Raw genomic sequence first — 7,627 nt, forward strand, 5'->3', positions numbered from 1 at the left:
TCGGCCCAGCCCCCGGATTGGCTGGAGCCCCCCGACCCCCTGTAGGTTAAAAGCGCTTTGTGTGGGGACAAAAAATCCCCGGCAATTTCTGTCCCCACACAAAGCACTTAACCTACAGGGGGGTCGGGGGCTCCGGCCAATCCGGGGGCTGGGCCGGGCCGCCGCCCCCCCCCGGGAGCCAATGGCGTCGCGGCCGGACCCCCGCGCCCACCGCTGCCCTTAAAGTCACCCTTAAGGCCGGGGACTTTAAGGGACTTTAAGGGCCCCGAAGTCAGAGACTTTAAGGGACTTTAAGGCTGGAGCCTTTAATTCAGGGACTTGATTTATTTTGGGGGGGGGGTTGGTGGTAACGTAACATTTTGGGAATTTGGGAACACTTTTCCCCTCCGGAAAAATGCCACTTTTGCGTGTTTTCCCCCCAAAAGTGCCCTCCCACGGGGGGGGGGGGGGCGGAGTGGCTTCCTGCGCACTCGCACTCGCGGCGGCCGCTAGAAAACCATCTTGCAGCCGGTGGCGAGAGTACGGGCGCGTTAACTCTGGAACCTACTGAGGGCGCCACCCCGCACCAGCGCCATCCTGCTCCCCCGTTGGGCTTTTGGGGCTGAATCCTCCTTTTGGGCCCAGCCGAAGAAGCCTGGGAGATGGTCCGGCACGTGCGGCTCCTCCCGGCGCTTCCCGCGGAAGGCGGCGTCGCTCGAGGGAGGGAAAAGCGGCAAAAAAGCAGCAAAAACAGTAAAACCGGACAGCGCCGGAGCTTGCGATCGTGCCCGGAGCTCGGCGATCGCGAGCACGAGACCGCGCACAGCTCACCGCACGAGTGGGTGTCCCGCCAAGCGCCGATTTACCGGCGCCGGTTCCCGCACCGAGGCTTTTCCCGTTTAATTCCCCGTCGAGGAACGAGTCGTTTCCCGCCCGGCCGGGAGCTGGGAAGGGGGGTCCGGGGGTGGGGGGGGGGGCGGCGCTGCAGCAGGTCCCACCGCTGGGGGACGGTTCGGCCTCCTCTTCCTCCTCGCCGGCCCCCCGGTGCCTGTGCCCTGGGCGCGGGTGCAGGATTTGGGAGCGCAGGGTGCGCGGTGCAGGCGCGCGGTGCAGGTGTGCGATGCAGGACGTGGCGGATTTGGATGCAAGACGGGATGGATTATGCAGCTCGGGATGCAGGTCACGGGCTGCAGGATGCGGATGCAGGATGCAGACGCAGGACATGGGATGTGGGTGCAGACACGAGATGCAGGACCGGATGCACGATTTGGATGCAGGATGCGGATGCACAAGGCAGGACACCGGATGCGGGACGCAGATGCAGACACACAATGCATGATGTGGGATGCACAGTGCAGGATGCAGGATGCAGGACACAGGATGCAGATGTAGATGCAAGATGCAAGACAGGGTGGATTTGGATGCATGATGCAAGGCAGGATGCACGATGCAGATTTGGATGCAGGATGCGGATGCACAAGGCAGGACACTGGATGCAGACTCACAATGCAGGACAAGCGATGCAGCTGCACAGTGCAGGACGTGGGATGCAGGACGTGGGATGCAGATGTAGATGCGAGATGCAGGACATGCCGGATTTGGATGCACGATGCCGGGCAGGATGCACAATGCAGATCCGGATGCAGGACCTAGGACGTGGGACGCAGATGCATGATGCAGGACACAAGACGCAGACGCACGATGCAGGACGCGGGTGCACGACTCATGCAGGATGTGGACACAGACGCAGGACGTGGGCCACGGATGCAGATGCGAGATGCAGGACATGGCGGATTTGGATGCACGATGCAGGACAGGATGCAGGATGCAGATCTGGATGCAGCATGTGGATGCAGGTGCACGATGCAGGACGCGGATGCAGACTCACGATGCAGGACGTGGAGGCACGAGGCAGGACACGGATGCACACGCTCACCAGGCAGGACGCACGGTGCGGGAAGCAGATGCACGATGCAGAACGTGGATGCAGGACGTGGCAGCCAGATGCACAATGCAGGATGCAGACACAGGACACGGGACGTGGGTGCAGATGTTCCGTGCAGGACGTGGCAGATTTGGATGCACGATGCAGAACGTGGATGCAGGACGCAGATTTGGATGTGGAGGCACGATGCAGGACACAGGATGCAGCTGCACCGTGCAGGACATGGGATGCAAGACATGGGATGCAGATGCGCAATGAAGGACAGTGGACTTGGATGCAAGACAGGATGCAGGGCACAGATTTGGATGCAGGTGCACAAGGCAGGACACCGGATGCAGACTCACGATGCAGGACGCGGATGCAGACTCACAGTGCAGGACGCGGGATGCAGGACGCGGGATGCAGATGTAGATGCGAGATGCAGGACATGCCGGATTTGGATGCACGATGCCGGGCAGGATGCAGGACGCAGATCCGGGTGCAGGACATCGGACACAGCCGCACTAACTGCACCCGTAATCCCTTAGGCATAAACCGCCAGCCAAGCCTGGGACTAGGATTGGCTCCAGCTGCACCCAGGCTCCTTGCAGAACATGGGATGCAGGATGCGGATGCAGATGCAGGACGCTGGACGCAGACTCATGATGCGGGACACGGACACAGGCGCAGGATGCGGGATGCAGGTGCACGGTGCAGGACGTGGGAGACGGATGCAGGACACGACATGGATGCAGGACGCGGGGCACACGGTGGATTCGGAGGCGCGATGCCAGACCGGACACCCGACGGATCCGGATCTGGGCCGGGGGGGGGGGGCTGCAGGACTTGGGATGCGGATGCGCAACACCCACCCTGCCGCCAAAATCAGGATCTGACCCCCCCCCCCCAAAAAAAAAAGGGAAACCCCCCCTTTCCCGCTCGGGGAAGCTTTGCTGGCGGATTCCCAGCAACATCTGCCAGCCAGATGTGCCGGAGCCTCCCGGCACCTGCGGCCCAGCTTTCCCCCCCCCTCCGGCACAGAGCTGGGAAACGCAGCTGGCGGATGGAGCTGGATCGGGCCCCGCCGTCGACCCGCGAACGTGCCCCCGCGCCGGGGGGGTTCGGGCTGCTTTGGGGGGGTTCCCCTCCCCCCCCCCCCCGTGGGCGACCGCGGGAACCCGGGTGGCGGCACCGCAGCTCCTTTTTTTTTCTTTTTTCCAGGGAAAAGGGGCAAAGAGGGAGCTGCTCCCCGCTCCCGCGGCCCCGGCTGCGCTTAAATAGAGGCACTGGGGGGGGGGGGGCTGGGGGGGGGGCCCAGGTGCGGCTGCTCGGGGCCGTCAGCACCCGCCTGGGCCGGGAGTGGGCGCAGCTGTGGGGCGCCGGGGGGGGGGCTGGGTGGAGGGTGCAGGTTTGGGGTGCAGGGTGCAGGTGCTGGGTGCAGATGTGGGTGCAGGGTGCAGATGTGGGTGCAGATGTGGCGTGCAGGATGTAGATGTGGGTGCAGATGCTGGGTGGAGGGTGCAGATGTGGGGTACAGGGTGCAGATGTGGATGCAGATGCTGGGTGGAGGGTGCAGATGTGGGGTGCAGGGTGCAGATGTGGCGTGCAGATGTGGCATGCAGGATGCAGATGTGGGTGCAGGTGCTGGGTGGAGGGTGCAGATGTGGGTGCAGGAGGCAGATGTGGATGCAGGGGCTGGGTGGAGGGTGCAGGGTGCAGATGTGGGGTGCAGGGGGCTGCATGGAGGGTGCAGATGTGGGGTGCAGATGTGGGGTGCAGGGTGCAGATGTAGTTGCAGGTGCTGGGTGGAGGGTGAAGGAGGCAGATGTGGGTGCAGGGTGCAGATGTGGGTGCAGGTGCTGGGTGGAGGGTGCAGATGTGGGTGCAGATGCTGGGTGGCGGCTCCCTGCCCGCGCTCCGAAGGCAGCCACGTCCCCGGCTGCCGCCCTCCTTTCCCGCGTCGGCCCAAGTATGGCTGGGAGCGAACACCTGGGATTGACGGGATGGGGGATGTGACGGCCGGAGGGGAGGAAAAACCCTCTTTTGGGGCTGAGATGGAAAAAGCCAAGCGGTGAGGGGAAAAAAAGCAGGAAAGTGTCCCCAGCGTGTGGGAAACGGGGCCGGGGCTGCGGGAAAAGGGGCCAAGAGCGTGGGAAAAGTGGCTAGCACCAAAGGAAAAGGGGCCAGAGCCATGGGAAAAGGGGCCAGGACCATGGGAAGTGGGGTCAGGGCCATGGGAAAAGGGGCCAGGACCTTGGGAAAAGGGGCCAGGAGAAAGGGAAAAGGGGCCAGGACTGTGGGAAATGGGGCCAGGACTGTGGGAAATGGGGCCAGGACTAAGGGAAAAGGGGGTAGAACCAAGGGAAATGGGGCTAGAACCAAGGGAAAAGAGGCCAGGACTAAGGGAAAAAGGGCCAAGAATGTGGGAAAAGGGGCTAGGACCAAGGGAAAAAGGGCCAGGACCGTGGGAAAAGGGGCCAGGACCAGGGGAAAAGGGGCCAGGATCGCGGGAACCCACCCCTTTACGCGGTTTTCGAGGCGCGGGGCTCCCCCCCAGGCACCTCTCGTCGGAGCCGGAGGCCTCACGGGAGTTTTTCCCCCCCAAATTCCCACGCTGCGAATCCGGGCTCTGCCTTCCTTCCAAAGCCAGGCCGGGTCTCCGAGCAGGATGATTTTGCTCTTTAATGTTATTTTTTCCCCAAAAAATCCTCTCCGTTTGGGCCTGTTTGCATCCTCTATCCACCCCTACATCCAGGTCCTACGTAAAAAAACCCAGCGTCCTGCCCTTAAGCCGCCCCCCATCCCGAAATTTTCCCCTTGGAGTGAAGGGGAGGAGAAAGCGGCACAAAAAAAGCCTTTTTTTTCACCGGAAAGTGCCGGTTCCCAGTTCCCACCTGCGAGACGGGGCTGGAGGCCACCTACCTGCACCATGGGTTTGAGGTCCACCTGCGAGATGGGGCTGGAGGCCACCTACCTGCACCATGGGTTGAGGTCCACCTGCGAGATGGGGCTGGAGGCCACCTACCTGCACCATGGGTTGAGGTCCACCTGCGAGACGGGGCTGGAGGCCACCTACCTGCACCATGGGTTTGGGGTCCACCTGCGAGATGGGGCTGGAGGCCACCTACCTGCACCATGGGTTGAGGTCCACCTGCGAGATGGGGCTGGAGGCCACCTACCTGCACCATGGGTTGAGGTCCACCTGCGAGATGGGGCTGGAGGCCACCTACCCGCACCATGGGTTTGAGGTCTACCTGCGAGATGGGGCTGGAGGCCACCTACCCGCACCATGGGTTGAGGTCCACCTGCGAGATGGGGCTGGAGGCCACCTACCCGCACCATGGGTTGAGGTCCACCTGCGAGATGGGGCTGGAGGCCACCTACCTGCACCATTGGTCGGAGGTTCATCTAGGACACAGGCCTGGAAACAGGACCGAAGAGAAGCCACCTGCAACACTAGTCCAAAGTCCATTCAGGAGCTGGAAACAAGCTGTCTGCAGTGCAACTCCAAGGTCCATCCAGGAGGTGGTGCTGGAAACATGACCAGGGAACGGCTGCCTACGACGTCGGTCTGAGGTCCACGCAGGAGATGAGGCTGGAAACAGGACCGAAGAGAAGCTACCTGCAGTGTAGGTCCAAGGTCCATCCAGGAGATGACGCTGGAGGCAGGGCTGGAGACAGGCGACCTACAACATCGGTCCGAGGTCCATCCAGGAGACAGGGCTGGAGATGAGCTGTCTGAAGCACCGGCCTGAGGTCCGTCCGGAAGACAGGGACGGACACAAGCTACCTGCCACCTTGGCCCAAGGTCCATCCGGGAGACGGGGCTAGAGACAAGCCCTCTAAATTGAGGTGCCACGGGTTTCCTTGCAGAATTCCCGCGGTTTTAGCCCCAATATCCCGCTCCGGGGGTTGTCCCAGGAGGGCAATGGGTTGCGTTGGGTTGGATGACGAGGAGCCGGACAACGCGGAGCTTTTGCTCTTGAAGTTCTCCTCCTCCAGGCTGCTCCGCTCGGCATTTTTCTTTTTAATAGGAAAAAAAAAATGTGGCTTTCAGCCAAAACAAACTTTCTCTGTTAAAATGTGCGTTTCGGTCAAAAAGCCACTTTTCACTAAAAAAACAAAACCAACCCCAAACCCTTAAGTGAACAGTTGGCAACGTCTACAAGGAGATACGATATCCTTCGTGGAGCCAACTGATGCCGCCGGAGGAAAGCACGGAAGGGGGGGAAAAAAAACAACGAGCGAAAGCCCGGAAAAAAAATGGGAAATGCGGGATCGAATTGTGTTAATTAGCTAGAAAACCGGAGGGCGAGGAGGAATCATCACCTGGCGGCCAAGACGGGTCGTCGGCCCTGAGGAACGGCGATAATAAAGGTATTTTGCGCCCTCGGAGCGGTGAGGAGGGGAAAAGTGCCCGGAATTGGCCGGCTCTTGGCTTCCTCCCCGCGCAGGTGCAAAGAGCTCGTCCAGCCCAGGCCAGCAAAGCCCCATCCTCCTTTTCTTCACCTTTTCTTCAACTTTCCTTCATCTTCCCCTCTTCTTCCCTTCTCATCTCTTTGTGGTCCTTCATCTTCTCTTCATCTTTCCCTCTTCTTCCTTTCTCATCTTTTTTTCTCATCTTTTCTTCTCATCTTCCCTCTCCTCTTCATGCTCCCTCCTCTTCATCTTCTCTTCATCTTCCCTTCTCATCTCTTCTCCTTTTCATTTTCCTTTTCTTCATCTTTTCCTCCATCTTCCCTTCTCATCTTGTCTCTTCCCCTCATCTTCCTTCTTTTCTTCATCTTCCCTCTTCTTCCCTTCTCATCTCTCCTCGTTTCTTCCTTTCTTCATCTTCTCATCTTCCACTCTTCTTCCCATCTCTTTTCTTCTCTTCATCTTTCCTCTCTTCATATTACCTCTTCATCTTCTCTTCATCTTTCCTTCTCGTCTCTTCTCTTCTCCTCTTCATCTTCCTTCATTTTTTCATCTTCCTTCATTTCTTCATCTTCTCTTCATCTTTCCTTCTCGTCTCCTCTCTTCTCATCTTCCTTTTCTTCTTCTCTTCCCCTTTTCATCTTCCTTTTTTCATCTTCCTTCTTTTCTTCTTCTCTTCCCTTCATCTTCCCTTCTCATTTTGTCTCTTCTCTTCATCTTCCTTTTCTTCATCTTCTCTTCAACTTCCCTTCATGCTTCCCTCATCTTCCCTTCTCATCTCTTCTCTTCATGCTCCTTCCGTTCTTCATCTTCTCTTCATCTTCCCCTCGTCTTCCCCCTCCTCTCTTCTTTTTATTTCCCCCTCCTCTTCATATTCCTCTTCTCCTCATCTCTTCTTCATCATCTTCCCTTCTCATCTCTTCTCCTCTCTGTTTCCCCCCTTCTCCTTTCCTCTCCCCCTTCTTGTCTCGGCCACTGGCGATTCCACCGATCCTGTTTCACGGCTGCCGCGGAAGCTGCTAGCGCGGGAACAGCACGCGAGGCTTTTGGAGACCTTCCCGTCTCCAACGTCAACTTTAACCTATCCACAGGGGATGCCAGAAGGCAGCGCCTGCCGAAGCGAAAGCGTTTTTCCGGCGGAAAAAAAAAACCCTCCTCGTGTCTAACGCTTAAAAAAGCTAAAGGAAAGCAATAAATCCCATAACCCCGCAAACTCGTCCTAAAAGCCCAGTGGGAAAGTCCCGAGAGGAGCCTCCGCCGCGGAGACGCCGGGACCCCAGCCGCTCCCCAAACGGCCCATCCTTTTCC

This window comes from Apteryx mantelli, chromosome 23 (assembly GCF_036417845.1).
Source record: "Apteryx mantelli isolate bAptMan1 chromosome 23, bAptMan1.hap1, whole genome shotgun sequence".
Taxonomy (NCBI): Eukaryota; Metazoa; Chordata; class Aves; order Apterygiformes; family Apterygidae; genus Apteryx; species Apteryx mantelli.